Source organism: Pelophylax lessonae (genome assembly GCF_965119305.1).
Source record: "Pelophylax lessonae genome assembly, chromosome: 13".
In the NCBI taxonomy this organism is placed as follows: Eukaryota; Metazoa; Chordata; class Amphibia; order Anura; family Ranidae; genus Pelophylax; species Pelophylax lessonae.
The window spans coordinates 154,321,760-154,343,272 of record NC_138780.1 but is presented as its reverse complement, the minus strand read 5'-3'; the positions used below and the strand labels follow the sequence as shown (position 1 = coordinate 154,343,272).

The window sequence follows — 21,513 nt, the reverse complement described above, 5'->3', positions numbered from 1 at the left end:
GATTGTCTGACCAATCAGTGGCTAGTAGTGACAAACAATCAAGGCTGCATGCGAAGGATTGTGGGATATGGTATAGGCACGGCCCGCTTGGAACCCCAAATGAGGTGATCCCGAGCCGTACCATGTAGTGGAAAAGCGCAGCTGTACCAAACCGTACTGAACCGTTCAGACACGTACCATGCGGTACCATGCAGTGGAAAAGCACCAAAGGAAGCCATACCGACTAGTACCATGCAGTGGAAAAGCCCCATATGAGTATCACTTTTTGAATTTAATTTCTGAAATAAATTAACTTTTTGATGATATTCTAATTTTATGAGATGTACCTGTATAATGAATGCAGGGTCCTGGGATTAGTAACACTTTATTATCACTTTAAATTGCCAGTCATTGATTGGCCAGCTTTAGAGAGGGAGTTCCTCTTCCAGTGTACTCTCTCTGTCCTCTGTATATCCAGCACTGACTCAGGTGTCCTGTGCCTGCCTTCTCAGACTCACCAGCAGATGGCGATCGCCTCCCCTCATTGCAGAAGAAGAATGTCACCTATCCTGGTTTTCCAAGCCAGAGGGGGAGGGTGGACAGGCTGGTGATGTCATGAACCTGTCGTGCAAGTGCAGGCGGACTAGCAGGAGGGGAGAGGGTGTGTAGCTGGTGTGCATGCATTACCTGCCTCCATACACCTTCCTGCCTGCTGATCACAGCTACAGAGCTGAAGCCTTCCCTTCCTGCTGGATCCCAGGGGCTGCTGGAACCATCCCAAGCCAAACCCAAGACAGGTAAGTGACAGCAGCAGCACCACCTCCATCCTACATCATGTCACCCAGGGACATGGACACAGCTGATCGTCCATATTTCTGCTGGTGTGTCTGATCAGATCTGTGCTCTGCACTGATACATTGTATTCCATTCTCTGTGCATGCTTTATATTTCATTTCTATGTATCTGTAGGCTATGGGAGGGGGAGGGGATGTGTAAATATTAACACTTTCACTTCTGGGAGAGGGTCAGGCAGATAGATCCCCCCCCTCCCCCCAGTGAAAAGGGATTAATGATTACATTGTGACAAGCGGAGATCCTGGGAGGGGGAGTGGTTTGGATTTAAAGGGATCAAAATATTGCAGCTGCATCACATCTGTATCACCCGGCATGTCCTGTGTGCCTCTACTTGTCTGTGACCCCCCCCCCCCCCCAAAGAAAAGATCTGATAGATGATCTGCTGTTACATTGTGTCTGTGCCAGTGAATAATACATGAGATTGCTGGGTTTGGTCACTGCAGGGCCCTGTGATTTTGTAATTCACTACTGGGGGGGGGGGGGGGGATGATGATGAGCCGGCTGGATTTGGCAGATGTCTCTTCCCAAGGCATGGTTTGATTTTCTTCCACCCACACTGCTTGTCTGGTCGGAGCCTGTGTTTGTGTTTCCACCACACTCTGTGCTGTGACTTTATATTCCTCCCTGATGACAGGAGGCCAAGGAGAGAGGCCTGAACGCAGGATCCAGGGGGGGGCCCATGGCGAGCAGATCCGCCTTGTGGATGTTCGCCTTCAAGTGTACCTGTCATCACCCGGAAACAGCCAGTGTGGGTCAGACGGGTACTTTAGGGGCTCATGCACACGGGCGTAACAAGGACCCCCTACATTCAGATCCATACAACGCATGCAGAACGCAGCAGTGCGGTATATATTCCGGGCCGGTGTACACAGCTGCGTTGTGTTCCATAATGTTGTGTTGTGTAAAATCAAAGTATAAAATTCTGCGCCCGCTGTCAGTATTTCTGCGTTATTTATGTGTATACGCATGGAAATGGTGGGATTGAAAATTGAGCTAGAACAGGGGATTTTAACTTGGGGTCCAGGGATGGGTTTCAGGAGGTCCATGGGGGTCTGGTAAAACATAACATTTACATTCATTATACAGCCAATGAAAGAAAACGCACCCTTGCCACTGTTTACAGCGCCAACCGCTAAGCGTCTCTTGACTAGTCGTTGGCCCATGTTTACCATTTACACATACACTATATTACATACATACTATATTACTATACATAAGTATTGGGATGCCGGCCTTTACACCTACATGAACTTTATTTGCATCCCAGTCTTAGGCTTCTGTCACTGACAGGCGGACCTGAAAAACTGACAGGCTGACCTGATTGGATGCTCCATGCACCCCTATGGAGCAGCGGATGTCAGCGGTGACATGTCCCCTGACACCCGCTGCTATGCGATCCGATCCTGTCTGTAAAATCCAGGACGGATAGAAACCCTATTTTCCATCCGTCTGGAGGATCGAATCAGATAGGACTGCTTGTCTGTTTTCACCTGATCTCCCCATAGAGGAGAGCGGGGCTCTGACAGGTCTGTCTCTGCAAAGTAAGCGGAGAACCCACCTGTTATTCGCCTGCTCAGCGGGGATCGGTGGATCAATCCCCGCTAAGCAAAACGGAGTCGACCGGGCAGAAAGCCCGTGTGAGAGGACCCTTAGGCCACAGACGGACCGTTCATATCCGCCTGTCTGTTTTTTTGGGCGGATCTGAACGGTCCCCCATGCATCCCTATGGGGCATCGGATGACAGTGGAGAGCTGTCCGCTGACATCCGATCCAATCTGTCAAATCTGGACGGATGGAAACTCTACTTTCCATCCTTCCAGCGGATCGGATGGGAACGGACCGACGGTCCGTTCCCATTCGATTCCCCCATAGAGATGCATGGGGATCTGACAGCTGTGTCTCCGCACACAGCGCGGAGACACAGCTGTCATCCTCCTGCTCAGCGGGGGATCGGCGGATCGATCCCCCGCTGAGATAAACGGAGTCCGTCCGACGGACGGACAGTGTGAAAGGGGCCTTAAGCCTCATACACACGCAACGATTATCGGCCGACCGATCGGCCGTCTTTTGTCCAGTGTTGTTGTGTTGGTTGAAATGTGCTCTAGACTGCACATACATTTTTTCGGCCAACAACAACCAACTGCAGAAGTGATGTCATGTGATGGTTTACTTTCCCTGTGTTTTTTCTTCTCTGAGCATGCCCAGTCTTGCTCATCTGATTTTTGTCTGCCAAATCTGTACTGACTGACGAACAATCGGCCTTTCTGTTGACGGCCAACAAAAATTTTACAGCCTGCACACCAGATTTTGTTCGGCCGAAAAGTCGCAGTCGGTTGTCGGAAGCATCATACTAACAAGCCGACAATCGGCCGATCGGACGTTGGCCGAAAATTCACGGCCAACAATCTTTGCGTGTGTACGAGGCATTAGTCTGTAGGGTTCAATAATGATTTGGCCCACCCTTTGCAGCCGCTATAGCACCTTCAACTCTTCTGGGAAGGCTGTCCGCAAGGTTTAGGAGTGTGTCTATGGGAATGTTTGACCATTCTTCCAGAAGCGCATTTGTGAGGTCAGGCACTGATGTTGGGGAGAAGGCCTGGCTCGCAGTCTCTGCTCTAATTCATCCAAAAAGCGTTCTATTGGGTTAAGGTCAGGGCTCGCTCATCCATGTCTTTATGGACCTTGCTTTGTGCACTGGTCCAAATTATTTGGTGGAGGGGGGAATTATGGTGTGGGGTTGTTTTTTAGGGGTTGGGCTTGGCTTCTTGGTTACAGCGAAGGGAAATCTTAAGGCATCAGCATACCAAGACATTTTAGACACTTTCATGCTCCCAACTTTGTGGGAACAGTTTGGGGATGGCCCCTTCCAGTTCCAACATGACTGCACATCAGTGCACAAAACAAGGTCCATGGATGTGCGAGTTTGGGGTGGAGGAACTTGACTGGCCTGCACAGAGTCCTGACCTCAACCTGATAGAACACCTTTGGGGTAAATTAAAGCGGGGACTGAGAGCCAGACACACTCCTAAACCTTGTGGACAGCCTTCCCAGAAGAGTTGAAGCTGTTATAGCGGCAAAGGGTGGGCCAACTCAATATTGAACCCTACAGACTAAGACTGGGATGCCATTAAAGTTCATTTGCGTGTAAAGACAGGTGTCGCAATACTTTTGGTAATATAGTGTATATGCGAATTTGAGGCATTTTTTAACCGCATCCAATTCGCATATAATTGTGAATGTGATCGGCTCTCAATGGAGCTGGTTTACACAGATCCGTGGCGACTGTGGTGCAGTTTTGAAAAGGGTCCTGTGTGTTTTGGGTCTGGTTCAGGTGCGAATGCAAGCAAAAATTTGCACCTGAAGCGGTGAGCAAAAATGCACCGGACTGCAAATCGTTGGATGCCATTTTTTTCTGAGTGCCGGTCTTCGGGCTTCTTCATTGGCCGACAGGAGGCTGTAATCCCGGCACTCCGGGATCAAACATCCAATCGAGTAAGAATTGATCAATGACCAAGTTGAAAATAACCAAGTGATGAGCGTCAGCTAGTGATGGTTTTGATTGACCCAAGATGATGGGTTTGGGCGATGAAAAATAGTTCATACAGGGTTGATCGATGGTGTTTTTTCACATCCTTGTAAATCACTTTTGATTGATCGCCATCAATTGAAGCTGTAGGCCTATTTTTATCCACCACAACCAATAGACTTGGGTCAATCAAAACTGTCATTACCTGTCACCCATCGCTCAGCTGTGCCATTTCTGGCTTTTTTCATCAGTGACCGATTCTATCAATTTGTTGAATCAGACATCAATCAAATAACAGTTTTATCACATAATGTATGCACACTATAAGGCATCATGAACATGGGCCTCAGAGGCCGCACAGCATAAAATGTGGGTGTATTTCCCACCTAGGTTCTAGAGGTGCTGCAAATAACCATCCATAGTGATTAATGGCTGTAGATAAATGTTAATCAATTAATAATTAATATTAAGCTCTTTTCTCCCTGGGGGGGTTTAGAATGCTTTATCTGCTGTATGGGCAGATGGTGAGGCGGCCATCTTGGAATATGCTAAAGCAAATTGACCTACCAGTGTTTCTTTGGAGAATGAGACAAAACCCATGCAGATAGTGTATTTAATAGGACTCGAACCAAGGAACCCAGTATTGCAAGGCAGAAGTGCTAACCAACGAGCCACTGCATGTCCGAGAACCACAGGTACAGCACACAGACGCCCATAATAAACAATGGCTATATACGCAAATACTTGCGTAAACGTGCTTGTGTACGAAGATAGACAGTCCACATTTAGGGGTGCATATCTGTGTGCATTCATTTGTGTATGGACATATTGGCACATATGTCCTCTCCCTGCCCCCAATGTCTTGGGACCAGTCACAGGCCCCAGGAGGCTGCAGGACCGTTCGCAAAGCTTTGCACAACTTGCGCATGCGCAATGGGAAGCCGGCTGTGAAACTGCAAGGAGTCCCATCCCTCTTCCCACATTAGACGTGTCGGCACCGGGGACCCAAAGACCTGGTTCAGGCGAGGATGGCGCTGAATCCTTGGACAGGTGAGTGTCCTTATATTAAAAGTCAGAAGCTACAGTATTTATAGCTGCTGACTTTTAATTATTTTTCTAAAGACTGAGGCTCCATCCACATATGCTGCGATTGCGGATCACAGCATGGGGTCCGGTGCGCCCCTTTTCACCGATTCAGGTGTGAATCAGGTCTGAATTTTTGCCTGAATTCGCACCTGAATCGGAACCAAAGACACTGGGGACCCTTTTTAAATGTGGACCACGGTCGCACCGGAGCTGTGTGAACCGGCTCCATTGAGAGCTGGTCACACTCCTGTCATGCGAATTGGATGTGGAGAAACCTGCATCAAATTCGCATATGTGTGAACCTGGCCTAAAGAACTGCTTTAACCACTTGACCTCCGGGAGATTTATCTCCCTTCCTGACCAGGCCATTTTTTGCGATTTTAGCACTGCATTATTTGAACTGACAATTGCGTGGTTCTGTACTCAAATAAAATCTATGTCCTTTTTTTTCCCCCAGAAATAGCTCTTCCTTTTGGTGTTTTTTGGGTATTTGTTTTTTTTTTAAAGCGGAGTTCCTCGGGGGTGAAATTTTTAGATAAAGGGCTAGTACATTCCACAATGGATAGCCTCTGAACTGTCCCAGGTCGCACTTACCTGCAAAAAGAAATACTTACCTTGAAAATTTCTTCTCCAGCGCTGCCATCTCGGATGTGGGCAGCTGAAGCCAGCGCGTCCTCTTCTGCGTCCTCTTCCGTGTCCTCTTCTCCCAGAATGCACCTGCACCGGCCCCGCTCGTCATTTCCAGTTCGGGCGCGTCATCCCTCCACAGCTTCTGGGCATGCCCAGAAGCGGTTTAGCAGGGAATGACGGGCCCAAATCGGAACTGACGAGCGGGGCCGGTGTTCCGTGAAAAAACCCTACCCGTGAAAATTCCCTACCCTCGTCCCTTCCTGTGCACATACGTCATTTAACAGCTGAGCCGCTTCCCACTGCACATGCTCACAGCGGCGGAGGGCAGGGAATTTTCACGGGTAGTGTTTTTTAACGTTACACCGCATCAGCTGTTGCCGCACGTACATTAAATAATCTCCGCTCCATCATTAAATAATCTCCGCTCCAACCCATCACACTTCCCTGATCTTGGCTCCAAATTGTAAAAGCGGTGGCGGGTCTATGAAAATATAAATCACGGAGCCGAGATCATGTGGGACGCCGCACCTGCTGATGAATGACGGGCGCCCGCAGGGAAATCTCAGGGTTGGAGCGGAGATGGTTTCATGTTGTGGCTGCCCATGCGCAGTGGGACGCGCGGCAACAGCTGATATCTGACGCGATGTAACGTTAAAAAATACTACCCCATGAAAATTCCCTGCCCTCCACAGCTGTGAGCATACGCAGTGGGAAGCGGCTCAGCTGTTCAATGATGTACGTGCACAGGAAGTGACGAGGGTAAGGAATTTTCACGGGGTAGGGTTTTTTAACGTTACACTGGTGCAGGTGCATTGATTCCTGGGAGCGATGACGTTCAGCTCCCAGGAATCAATGCAGGGAGGAAGTGACGGCGTGGGCCATGGCCGCAGAGGGAGGAAGTGGAAGAAAGGTGAGTATATTTTCTTCTATAACAAGGTAAGTAAACAAAAAAAAAAATCTTAATTATCCATTTGTTTTTCAGGTGACCTAGAGCAAGCGGATGGCCCAAAATCGATTTTGAGGCCGGAACTCCGCTTTAAGCATTTTTGCAGCTTATTACAATCGTTTTTACTGCTTCAGGCGTTTTTGTTTAGCCAATAGAAATCACTTGGTGGGGGGGGGGGAGAGGAAATTAGGGTTGAGAGCTGTTGTTTGAGCATAAAACGAGCGACAAAACGCTTGTAAAATGCTCAAGTCACATGTTTTCATCCGTTTCTATTAAAGTCTATGGGACCAAAAACGCTTGTAATCTGCCAGAAAGAAGCTCATGTACTTTTTTAAACAACGGGCATTTTGCTTTAGGTGACAGAACACTCAGATGTGAACAGGGGCCATTGTTGTTTGCCTTGGCTTATTGAGCGTTTTAGGGCTACAAGTTTCAAGCTGAAAATCGCTCAGGTGTGAACATGGCCAAGGTCTGGGACCTCACTGTGAGAATTAGCACTAGGCCCCACCACCACCATCTTTATTTATTTTTTTCTGCACTTCACCTCATGGACTAGGCCCTTTGGCTGGGACTGAGCCAATTTTCGTTACCACGCCGCAAGGCCTAGCTATTGTATAACACATTAGCACCTATTTATTTTACTCTGTATCTGTTACTTGACTTGACTTCATCCTTTTTTTTATTTATTTTTAATTTTTTTACCTCACATGATGGTAGGGAGCTGGTCTTCGGGCCTACCCTGAAGCCTAGGGGGAGGATGTGTGGCCATTGGATTACTTCCTCTTTGGGAGAGCCCTCACCCAGTACTCAGTGGTCAGGTTCAGCTAGCCATGAGAAAAGGGTCCCCCAGGCCCTTTGCCTAGGTTGGCCAAAGTGTCCTTGCCCCTATCAGTAGCCTTGAGCCCTGTGGTCAAAGAAGGTCCTTTTTTGTGTGTGTTTCACATGCACTTTTTCTGGACATTTCTTTTAACCACTATCTTCCCAAAAGATTACATAAACATGTACTGTAGTATATTTCAGGAATGTTATTTACCTGTAAATGGCTCCCATGTGCAGACTTTCAAAAGCCCTAATATTAATGTTGTGCATTGCCATCTTGGTTTCCAGGAGCTCCAATTGAAGTCTATGGGGCCAAAAATCTACCCTTAAAAGTTCATGTACTTTTGCACATGACAAGCAGCATCACGGTGTTCCGGAGTGAATGGGCACCATTGAATACAATAGGAATATTTATGTTGGGCAGTGTCCTACTTCAGAAATGTGTAACAAATTGCTTCATTTTGAAGGCAATTTTCTAGAGGTGGGTAAATTTCTGCGTTTGCTGACATTTCAAGTAAATTTCATTTTTGGGGGAGGATTAGATATGCAGTAGCCCAGGGCCTATAATATTTTTAAGAATGGGGAGAAGCAAGCAGGCCTCGCTTAGGGCTCCTTCACACGTGGCATGTTTTCCCTGAACAGGGATGCACAGGTATTGTCCGCATGCTGGTATCCTTTTTATTTATATTGGGACACACGGCTGCACAGACACAGCCGCTTTGTCATAATATGAAATGTGGGTGCAGGTCCACTGACCTGCATATCATATTAGGACACGCCCAATAGAAATAAATGGGATGCCGGCACTGGGATGCACACAACACCTGGGCATCCCTGTGCCAGAAAAACACAGACCTGAACAGGGTTTTTATCGTCCTTGTGGCCCATGGGTAACAATAAAACAGGTGGTCCATCTGCGTTTTTATCATCTTCCTTAACCTAACATGGCCCCCAAAATCCATACCAGACCCTTATCCGAGCATGCAGCCCGGCATGCCAGGAAAGGGGAGGGGACGAGCTAGCGGCCCCACCCCCCCTGGACCATACCAGGCCACACGCCCTCAACATGGGGGGTGTGGGTGCTTTGGGGCAGGGGGGCCCTGCACGACCACAGACATCTCCTCCTCCTATCAACATTAACACATCCAAAAAACATAAAAAGCATCAAAAACATGCATTATAAAACGCAAAACACATAGGCAAACGGGCTCCAAAAACGCATTAACAGCACATGCATAGATGTGAACCTAGCGTTTGTGTTTTTTTTTACATGCATTTTTGATGTGTATTTGATGCATTTGCAGTGTAAGACTTCACACAGCCGTACAATGTTACTAATGTTATTGCACGTTTTCTAGAAGAAAAGTTCCTGTGTAATGATCATTATAGATGTGATTAAACGCGTAAAGATGCGTGTGCGAACATAATTATTTTTCCTCTTCTTTTCTTTTTTTTTTTTTTTAGATTTATTTTACGCACTTAAAAACACCTACACATGCATGTTCTTAGATGAAGATTTTGGGATTTTGTGTTACAGATCTGAATGCAGTGTATGTTATGCATTTGCGTGAATGGTTCCATTGAAAAAAAAGCAGCTGCCTTCAGATCCGGAATAAAACATTTGTATGTGCGTGTTTTTACGGCCATGTAAATGAAGTCTGCTACACCAGCAGCATGTTGTATCACAGCAGCTGTGTGCAATGGGGTTTGAAGGGGTGCCCAATGTATTTGGAGTTGGTTCACCTTTTCATTTTTCGTTGAGCCCTCAAAATGGCAGCTGCCACCTGAACTTTGATGGTAAATACACGTTTACCCTACAGATTCATCCACAAAACTGTAAAAAAAAAACAAAAAAAAACTATGCATATACAAGTGTTTTTTAATCGCTTTAGCCCCGGAAGGATTTGCCCCTAATGACCAGGCCCTATTTTGCGATTCGGCATTGCGATACTTTAATGGAAAATTGCACTGTCGTGCGATGTTGTACCCAAACAAAATTTACATCCTTTTTCCCCACAAATAGAGCTTTCTTTTGGTGGTATTTGATTACCTGTGCAATGTTTATTTAAATAAAAAAAGAGCGACAATTTTGAAAAAAAAAAAAAAAAAACAATATTTTTTCACATTCTTTTATGACATTCTCAAAAAAAAATTATTTAAAAATCAAAATTTTTTAACTTTTTAGGCCAATTTGTTTTCTGCTGCATATTTTTGGTAAAAAAAATTGCAAGAAGCGTATTTTGATTGGTTTACGCAAAAGTTATTGTGTCTACTAACTACCGGAAAGATTTATGTCATTTTTTTATTGTTTCTTTTTTTTTTACTAGTAATGGTGGCGATCTGCGATATTTTTTTTTTTTTAACGGGACTGCGACATTGCAGCAGGCAGATCGGACCCCTAACTGACATTTTTTGACACTTTTGGGGTTGCCAGTGACATTATTACAGTAATCAGTGCTAAAATTATGCACTGTTACTGTAATAATGACACTGGCAGGGAAGGGGTTAATACTGTTGATCAAGGGGTTAAATGTGAGCCTTGGGGAGTGATTCTAACTGTGGGGGGGTTGGGCTTGTGATATGAGAGACATGTGATCCTATATAGAAGGATCACATAGTCTCTGTGATCATCTCAGGGAGAAGAACGGACGGCTGTGTTTACATCAGCCGACCGTCCTCTGTCAGCGGGGAACGATCGCCGGTGTCAGGCGGCAATCGGAGCCACCTGGCACACGCACTGGCTTCCTGGTTGACGAGCGGGGGCGGGAGCGCACCGCCGGCGGTGCATTTGCCCCCTAGCCTCCCCAGAGCGAGCGCCGTACATGTACAGCGATTTGCCTGTGGGAGTCAGCCTGCCACAGTATATCGGTGGCTGGTCGGAAAGAGGTTAACCAGGTGACCTCGGGTATATTGACCCCCCCCCCCCACCTTTTATTACCAGGCCATTTTTTTGCAATACAACACTGCGCTATTTTAACTGATAATTGCGCAGTGATGCAATGCTGTACCTGAATTAATTTTATGTCCTTTTTTCCCCACAAATAGAGCTTTCTTTTGGTGGTATTTGATCACCTCTGCCTTTTTTATTTTTTGCGCTATAAACAAAAAAAGACCAACGATTTTGACCAAAAAAAATATGTTTTACTTTCTACTATAAAACATATCCAATAAAAAATGTAATTAGTCAAATTACTTTATAAATTTAGGCAAATATGTATTCTGCTACATATTTTTGGTAAAAAAAAAGAAATTCCAATAAGCGTTTATTGATTGGTTTGCGCAAAAGTTTTATAGCGTCTACAAACTATGGTGTATAATATACCAGAGTTTTTATTTATCTTATTTTTTTATACTAGTAATGGCGGCAATCAGCGACTTATAGCGGGACTGCAATATTGCGGTGGACATTCTGACACTTTTTTGACACTTCGTGGGAACCATTGACCCTAATACAGTGATCAGTGCTAAAAATATGCACTGTCACTGTACTAAGGACACTGGCTGGGAAGGGGGACAAACATATAGGGTGATCAAAGGGTTAAATGTGTGCCTAATCCAGCACGTCTCCGCCGACAGGACAGAGCTCTGCCTCTGTTCTGTCGTTCTCCTCCCTGATCAGTGAGTGCCAGCGGACATCCATTGGCCGGCACCCACTGATCGGCTTGTGCTGTGACTAATCACAGCACAAGTGGCGTGCGTGTGCGCCCCCAACCCAGGAGTACCTAGTACGTGACCTGGCACAGGAGGGCCACTGTGCCGCCATATAATAGCATTGTGTGTTTGGCAAGGGGTTAATGACGGATCTGAACACAGCTGCATTATTTTCAATAAAGCCATTCACACAGGTGCGTAAATATGCACTGCATTCAGATCTGTAACACAGACTCTGCATCTCAGAATGTGCGCTTTACGTGCTTACGCATATAAACAGATATATACACATTTGTAGGCATGGGAAATAAAGCAGAAAACTATTATTATGTACGCATATGCATCTTTGCGTTTGAATGCATCTATATGAAAGTATTTTACTGGTCATTATGCTGGAAATTTTCTCCCAGAAAATAAGGACTATCTGTATGGCTGTGTGAATGAAGCCTGAGAGAAATACAGAGGCTGCCTTCGGTAACTTCTTCCTGAAAACGCTAGTTGCCTGGCTGCTGTGATTCTCTGGCTTTAATATTAGAGTCACTTAAAGTGGAGTTCCGCCTCCCCCTCCCCCTCCAAAAATTAAAAGTCAGCAGCTACACATACCGTAGCTGCTGACTTTTAATATTAGAACACTTACCTGTCCTGGAGTCCAGCGATGTTGGCACCGCAGCCGACGTTTCCATCGGCTGTTGGGTGCTGCCACCGCCATTGCCGATGAGGGAACCTGGCAGTGAAGCCTTGCGGCTTCACGGCGTGTCCCTACTGCGCATGCACGAAGCACGCTGCGCATTCCTATTGGCTCAGCGGCGGAGGAGGGAGGAGGGGGCCGAACTTCTGAGGGATGGCGGTGCGGCGCCGTATCCCAGAAGTGGGGAACGGGTACCTGTCAAAACCCTAACCCATGATAGGTGCCAAATGTGGCACTGGAGGGGGGGGGGGAGCAAAAGAGTGGAAGTTCCACTTTTGGGTGTAACTCCGCTTTAAGCTGGCCATGCATTATTGGCTGAATTAAAAATAAATGACCTAATTCCCCCATCCACACAGTTGATATGAATGGGGGAATCACTCCTGCTGGAGACTTCCCCCACACCATAATACACCGATCAATGCTGCTGGCTATAGCTGGCAGTACTGATCGTTCAGGAAAGACCCTACAGGCTGGTTGTACAGCCATGTTTGCTCATGTTTAGCAAATGACAATTGAATGAAAGGCATGGCTGGGAAAAAAAGCCATGCAGTGCTATCGGCATTGCATTACATTTGTGGAGTACAGGGGTGACATCCAGGGTCTTTTAGACCCTTGACGTCTCATTAAAGAGAACCTGCCCCCATAAAATCATCACATAGGAAACTTTTTTGTCCCCTATGTGATGGGAAAAAAAATGTTAAGCAAAAAAAACCATTTTTTTTTTTAACTGTAAAAAATGAAAGTTACACGCAAGCACACAAAATCCCACCCCCACAAAAAGTTTTAAGGCCCCCCCCATCTCCACATATTGGGACATCTATGTATGAAAACGTAGATTGCAATATCCATGTTACATATCGCTGTGCATGCCAGAATGAGAGCAATAATTCTAGCACCAGACCTCATCTGTATCGCTAAACTGATGACCTATAGCGGGCTTTTAAAGAGCCGCCTATAAAAATATAGGATACTGAAGTTTGTTGCCATTTCACAGGTGCACGCAAATTTAAGGTTTGACATGCTGGGTATCTATTTACTCTTTACATCTTTAAGGCTCCATTCACACCTGGGCGTTTTCAGCTCCAAAAACGCTCAAAAGAAACTCTTCCAAAACGCCCAACAAGTAAAACCCCATTCATTTAACCTTCCTAGCGGTATTCCCGAGTGTGACTCGGGGTTAGATTTTAGTGCCAAAAGCGGTAACCCCGAGTCACACTCGGGGTAGCGCTAAGAAGATCGCTGGATGCTGGAGGAGGTTTTACTTACCTTTTCTCCGGGATCCAGCGAAGACTGCCAGCGGTGTGCGGCGGCGGAGCTCTCTCCCGATCGTCTGCGAGCCCCGGCTTCCGTCTCCGGCGACGTGACGTCCGCCGGGGGGTGGAACCGGCAGCAAATTCGAATGTAAAATGCACCAAACACACTGATATCGTTCAAAATAAAATAAAATCACATTACATTGCCCCCCAGTGCCCTTTCCTGCAGTTTTACTGTACTTTTTATGTAAATATATGTATATATATATATATACATATATATACAGTATATATATATATACGTATATATATATACACATATACATATATATATATATATATATATATATACACACACACACACACACACATATTATATATATATGTATATATATATATATATATATATACACGTATATATATATATACACGTAATTCTTGTGAATGAGCAGCCCAAACCAACTGTATACATTATATATATATACGTATATATATATATATATATATATAATATATATATAATATATGTATACATAATATATGTATACATACATATATATATATATATATATATAATATGTATAATAAATGTATACAGTTGGTTTGGGCTGCTCATTCACAAGAATTACATGCTTTCAGCACCTAAAATAATAGTACCGCTTTCAGCACCTAAAATCCAAAAGAATCATACCGCCAGGGAGGTTAAATGGCCCCTGTTCACATCTGAGCGTTTTGCAAAACGCCTGTAGCTAAAAAAAGTACATGAGCTTCTTTTTGGGCTGATTACCAGCGTTTTTGATAGATGTCAATGAAAAACGCCTGAAAAAATCGTGGTAAAAATCGCGGTAAAATCGCGGTAAAAAACGCTACGCTCAAGTGTGAATGCAGCCTTATATTTTACCTAAAAATGTAACTTTAGTGTGTTTTTTTTTTTTACTGAAATTTTGCGGTAATATATCGTGTGACATCCCCCTGAAATTACCTAGAGAGAAAGCGGTCTCATTTAGTAGCATTGTAACTGAATGAGACAGCTGTCTGATTTTTAAATAAATCAAATAAAATAAAAAGCTTTAGGCTCCATGTACACGGGACGCTGGAAATGGCCGTTTAGGAGCAGTTGGGCGTTTTTTTCAGAAGCCCCTGAACCCATCTACATGTTATTTTATCTGTCCATGTACACCAGGTCGTTTAAAGTCATTTGCAGGCAGTTGCGTTCAGGGACTGTTTTTAGAACGCAATTATTTGCGTTCGAACGTGTGTTTCCCGGCGTTTCAAATGCACAAACGCGTCCGAACGCGATGACCCGCGTTTAGCGTTCGCGTTTTTCCATTTTAAAGGGGAATAATTTTTTTTGATCTCTAGGAATGGTTCTAAACGCAAACGCCCGCTAAACGCGGTTACAAACGCGACCGAACGGACGTTTCAAACGTCCTAAAAATTCCAGCATTCAAAGGGACTTTTAACAACGTCCCGTGTACATGGAGCCTTAAATTACTTTTATTTGCCCGCCTCATGGGACTGGCCGGGTAAGTAAGTATAAGAAATTTATAGCTTTTATTTTATTCTATCATTTTATAATCTGAACAGAAAATAAAGCTTTGCTGATGTAGCACCCTCCTAGGTAGATGCTGGGAAAAAGCATATACAGTAAAACCTTGGATTGCGAGCATAATTCGTTCTGGAAACATGCTTGTAATCCAAAGCACTCTTATATCAAAGCGAATTTCCCCATAAGAAATAATGGAAACTCAGATGATTCGTTCCACAAGTCCTTCAGTTTATAGTCTATATACAAATATTATAGCAATGTGATAGGTTGTGTAACCATAAAATGTCCATCCACAATATGCAGCCTTCCCAAGGGGATTAGAAGCAAAATCTAGCAGAGCTACAGAATATAAGAGAGATGAGAGGAGCCTCTAAGTGTAGCAATATGGTTACATTTAATGAAGGTTCAACATTTAGCAACTCACATGGTTGATAATTAAAACAGGCACATCTAAGTATGCAGGCATCCGGGGTAAAGCTGTCCACATAGACCATCTTCTGAACCACCGGCTCTCACCACTGTCAGTCTGCATTCCTGACCGGGAAGAATAGCCTGCAGTAGAGTGATCTGAAAGCGAGGCTTTGAATCACTCGTGGAGTGCAGCGGGGAAGGGATAATGAAGATGGCGGTGCAGAGGACGGTCTATGTGGACAGCTTTACCCCAGATGCCTGCATACTTAGATGTGTCTGTTTTAATCATCAACCATGTGAGTTGCTAAATATTGAACCTTCATTAAATGTAACCATATTGCTACACTTAGAGGCTCCTCTCTTCTTTTTTATACATGAGGCTACTTGTATATCAAGACATCGCTTGTATATCAAGTCAAAATTTATTTAAAAAATGTGCTTGTCTTGCAAAGCGCTCTCAAACCAAGTTACTCTCAAACCAAGGTTTTACTGTATATGGCCCTGTCTGCTTATCAGGGTTGCCTGATCATTCAGCTAGGCTGTCATATGTTTCCAGGGGTGTCTGTTGAGTTTGGGGAGTCTTCCCACTGTGTCCAATGAGGGCTCTTGTTGGGAAGTGGAGGAAACCTGGCCAATAGTGCCCTGGGGCTTATATCTATCTCAGTGGGCAGAGTCTGCCGCAATGCATCCTGGGATGGGGTATAAGTCTGAGGGGAGCATCTTTGGCGGGTGGCAGAGTCCCAAGAGGAGGCTGACTGCTGTCTCTCCTCCTGTCAGAGCAAGTGAAGGTGTCCTGGGAAGTCGGCCTAGAGGACGAAGGTTGAGCTGGGCTGCAGAGAGAGATCCAGAGTTCTGTGGACCGAGTGGAGCTGCTGGGCAGAAGTTTCAGGGAAAACAGTGTCATGAGTACTTGAAACTGCCTAGGGGTCTGCCTAGGAGAGGGGACCACTCCAGAAGGTCAATGGGATCCGGGAGCCAGCTAACCAGTAGAGAAGGCTTAGCAAAGGGGGTGCCAATGTCTAAGCCCTGAAGATAAGAGAGTGAAAGGGGGCGCCGGTGTGGGCCCTGAAGTGTTCAGCAGTGCAGCAGAGTATACATGTAGCTACCTCAGCAAGGAGTACTTAAGGGAGCTTAAAGAGGACTTCTTCACTCAGGAAGCAGTCAAAAGTATTTTCAGCGTTAACAGGCATCAGGCCAGCGTTAACCAGCGCTGACCGGCATCCAGCCAGCGTCAAGTCAGTGCCAACCGGCATTTTTCAATGGTCCCTAGCAATTTGTGCATAGTTGAGCCAAATGAGTATCCCACTCATCCCTTCTATCCAAGTTACCAAATAAATACAAAAAAAAACAAAGATACTGGACTGGTCATTGTCTCAGTGCTCTTGGAGAAACATGCACAAAGGTACTTTGTCAAATTTGTCAAGTCCTGATTTGTGCGACAATGCGTGTTTCTGGCCCCCATAGCCTAAAATGGGAGTGCATGAAAACCCACAAAAAGAAGTACAAGTGACCCTAGGATATGGGCTCATTCACATCAACTGGTGCTTGTAGCATTCTGTAAAACTGCTGGGGTGCGTTACAGTATCTCACAAAAGTGAGTACACCTCTCACAATATTGTAAATATTTTTTTATATCTTTTCATGTGACAACACTGAAGAAATGACACTTTTCTACAATGTAAAGTAGTGAGTGTACAGTTTGTATAACAGTGTAAATTTGCTGTCCCCTCAAAATAACTCAACACACAGCCATTAATGTCTAAACCGCTGGCAATAAAAGTGAGTACACCCCTAAGTGAAATTGTCGAAATTGGGCCCAAAGTGTCAATATTTTGTGTGGCCACCATTATTTTCCAGCATTGCCTTAACCCTCTTGGGCATGGAGTTCATCAGAGCTTCATAGGTTGCCACTGGAATCCTCTTCCAGTCCTCCATGAAGACATCACAGAGCTGGTGGATGTTAGAGAACTTGCGCTCCTCCACCTTCTGTTTGAGGATGCCCCACAGATGCTCAATAGGGTTTAGGTCTGGAGACATTCTTGGCCAGTCCATCACCTGTAACCCTCAGCTTCTTTAGCAAGGCAGTGGTCATCTTGGAGGTGTGTTTGGGGTCGTTATGTTGGAATACTGCCCTGCGGCCCAGTCTCCGAAGAGAGGGGATCATGCTCTGCTTCAGTATGTCACAGTACATGTTGGCATTCATGGTTCCCTCAATGAGCTGTAGCTCCCCAGTGCCGGCAGCACTCATGCAGCCCCAGACCATGGCACTCCCTCCACCATGCTTGTAGGCAAGACACACTTGTCTTTGTACTCGTCATCTGGTTTCCGCCAGCCCCAATTTGGACATTTTCACGTAGGGGTGTACTCACTTTTGCTGCCAGCGGTTTAGACATTAATTGCTGTGTGTTGAGTTATTTTGAGGGGACAGGAAATTTACACTGTTATACAAGCTGTACACTCACTACTTTACATTGTAGCAAAGTGTCATTTTTTCATTGTTGTCACATTAAAGGTATAATAAAATATTTACAAAAATGTGAGATACTGTATGTAGGGACGGAACGGTGCAATGCGTTGGAAACAATATTACATAAGGCAGATCGCCTTGTCTATGTATTGAGCAATGTTGCCCAATGGGGCTGGCGTGAACGGGTCTCTGCTTTGGAACAAGCATGTGCATTAGAAAGTATGTGCAAAACCAGAACTGGTTCTGGGTCAGTTAGAAATGATTGAAGATAATGCGTCAGCCTGACAGCCAGGCAGCTAGCATTTTCATCAGGAGAGGTCAGCAGCGGCATCCTACATTTCTTTTTCGGGTTTCCTTTAAGGCTGCTGAACTACAATAAAATGCTGTGGTAATGGCGGTAATGGCTGCGGATCTCCAGGACGGTCTGGAACATATTATTATGTGCTGTGGAGCTCTGGAGGGCTGTGAGTACCCGGCGTCTGTCTCAGGAATTCCTGCACATGCTTTGTGTGTCGGTTGTTAGGAAGATTAGGGACTGTTTATTCCCGGAGCCTTAGCAGCCTTTTCCAAAATGGTTGCCGAGGCCTGTTATAATCGGAGCTAAAAGCAGCATTGGAGATTCACAGGGTTCTAACAGCAATAGGATGGAATAAATACAAACGTGGGATTCTTGGGGCTGATATATGGAAAGAGGAATAAAAAAACAGAGCAGAAGTTGTTCTCCTGTCTGGAGGATGAAAAGAAAAGGATTTATTTAGTTGCTATAAGCAACCACTCAGTTCTGCTTTTGTTGTCATATAGCGGCCATGTTGGAACGTGTTAAAAAAACATCCTCAAGGCTTGTTGATACATATGCCAGCCCTTGCTGCCCGCAATGGATCGCTTTTGTGGCAGCCCTTGCTGCTCCTCTGAAAAGCACTCCGCGACGGATTGCTTTATACATGCAGCAACCCTTGCCGCCCCTTTGGAAAATGTTCTGCGATGGTTTCCGTTTGACAGGCAGTATGTCGCCCTCTCATCACCTGTTTTAACCCTGAAAATGTCAACCCTCCACGCCACAATGGCATTATATGGAATTTAAATTGAGCTGTGCATGCTCAGGTTTTATCGCTGGCACGGTCCCTGTGTGCCAGGGTGGCTGACTACTGCGCATGCACAGGAGTTGCGTTATCCCATGCCAGCTAATGAAGATGCCTGAAGACTGGTGCTTGGAGAAAAGATGTCGGAGAGAGACCCTTGCCGCCCCTTTAGAAAATGTTCTGCGATGATTTCCGTTTGACAGGCAGTTGCCTTCTCATCCCCTGTTTTAACCCTGAAAATGTCAACCCTCCACGCCACAATGGCATTTATGGCGTTTGTGGCATGGCCCCATTCACTTGAATGTATTGTTCTCAGTGGAGGTACTGCCTGCTGGATACAACATGCCATTTCATTTTTGCCATGGCATCTGTACAGCCCTGAGCAGCTGCCCTTTTTTAGGTGGATAATCGGGGGGGCATTAAAGCAGAACTGAAGGCAATTTTCTAAAATCTGCAAGCAGGCAAGCAATTTATCACAGAAAAACTATGTATTGCCTCTCCTGTGATTAAATATACCTATCTGCCTTCTCTCAGCTTTCTGTGGAATTTAAACTGAGCTGTGCATGCTCAGGTTTTATCGCTGGCACGGTCCCTGTGTGCCAGGATGGCTGACTACTGCGCATGCACAGGAGTTGCGTTATCCCATGCCAGCTAATGAAGATGTCTGAAGACTGGTGCTTGGAGAAAGGATGTCAGGGAGGGACACCTTGCGAACTTCGGATGTTAAAGAGGTAAGTATTTTGACATTAATGCCACTTTAAAAGTGATTTTACAACCTCCAGTCCGCACGACTGAGCGAACTGTTGGTCCCCTTTCGACCGATCGAGTCCGTCTGTCCGTTTTTCAGGGGGACTCAATCGGGCCACCCATTCTCCTCTATGGGGAGGCAGATGTCCTAGGACACCCGCCTGGCATCCGATCCGACAAGATCCTCTGAAAACAGACGGATGACAATACGTCCGCCATCCCTCCAGCGGGTCTGATCAGATGGAATCAGATGAAAATGTACAGGCGGTCTGTTTTCATTCAATCTCCCCATAGAGGGGAGCGGGACTCTTGACAGGTCCTTATCTGGACAGTGAGCGAAGACGCACCTGTCATCTGCCTGCTCAGCAGGGATCAACCGAGCGATCCCCACTGAGCGAGCTGAGACCGTCCAAACAGATCTGCACCATGTGAAAGGGGCCTTAAGTGGGGTACACACTAGTAGAAAATCTGCTGAAAATTCCCGTCCGAGGTAAAATCGTCCGATTTTCGGCTAGTGTGTACACAACTTTCAGAGGCCGATGCAGACATTTTCAACTAAAAAAAAAATGGAGGGACAAACACCAACATTTTTATCGTCCATCCCCAGACGACCAATTTTCGTTTAATGTGTATGCAGTCCGTCCATGAAAAATTGGATACGAAAGACTGCGCATGATCTGAAGTCGCTGACAACCCGGAAGTCCAGGAACAAATGTCCCAAAAAAAAAAATCGGACGAGAAATTTCGTGAACATTATACACTGTCAACTAAAAACAGTTATGATTGCTGAGCATGAGGGAGAAAAATCGGAGGATATTTCGTCCGTTTTTTGCCAAGTGTGTACGAGCCTTTATAGTCTGTGTTGCTCCCTGGCAGCAAATCAGATTAAAATCTGTTTGTATTTTTTTGTATTTGATTGGATGAAGGAAAAATAGACAAGTGTAAATTGCTCGTTTTATGCTGGATTTTGTACAATTTTAATAAATTGTCATCTACTTAGGGGTGGGCAAATACATGGCAGATGAAGTCTAATGTTGAAAAATGTAGAGTAATGCACCTGGGTGCCAGAAACCAGAAAGCAAGCTACTCACTGGGGGTACTGGTAGACAACAGGCTTGGCAGTGGCATGCAATGCCAAGCCGCTGCAAGCAAAGCAATCAGAATACTGGGATGTATAAAAAAGAGGATTCACTCCAGAAATAAAGAGATTATTCTCCCAATCTACAAGACTCTCGTCCGGCCACATCTGGAGTATGCCGTCCAGTTCTGGGCACCGGTCCTCAGGAAGGATGTGCTGGAACTGGAAAGAGTCCAGAGAAGGGCAACAAAAATAATTAGGGGAATGGAGGACATCAGCTATGAGGAAAGACTACAAGCATTGAACTTATTCTCTCTGGAGAAGAGACGATTGAGGGGGGATATGATATCAATGTACAAATACTGTACTGGCGACCCTAGCATATGGAAAAACCTATTCAGAGAAAGGAAATGCAATAAGACACGTGGCCACTCACTAAAACTAGAGGAAAAACGGTTTAACCTTAAAATACGCAGGGGGTTCTTCACTGTAAGAGCGGTAAGGATAAGGAATTCTCTTCCACAAGCAGTCGTATCAGCAGGGAGCATTGATAGTTTCAAAAAACTATTAGATGGGCACCTTAAAGACCACAACCTACAGGGGTATACAATGTACGGTTAACAGTAGACACACACACACACACACACATCATATGTTGAACTGGATGGACTGATGTCTTTTTTCAACCTCCCTAACTATGTAACTAATATACTCCTTACCTTACTGCCCTATGAGTTCTTTTTATTTTC

The 21,513-nt window shown here is 45.3% G+C and overlaps 1 protein-coding gene across 1 annotated transcript in view; it reads left to right on the top strand.

Moving 5' to 3' along the window:
• Positions 1–613: 613 nt before the first annotated feature.
• The window catches only part of CEP170B (centrosomal protein 170B), a 170,055-nt gene continuing 149,155 nt past the window's right edge, over positions 614–21,513 (top strand). The window contains exon 1 of the mRNA XM_082275275.1: positions 614–776. The gene's annotated coding sequence lies outside the window, so the exon portion shown is untranslated. The remainder of the gene's footprint in view (positions 777–21,513) is intronic.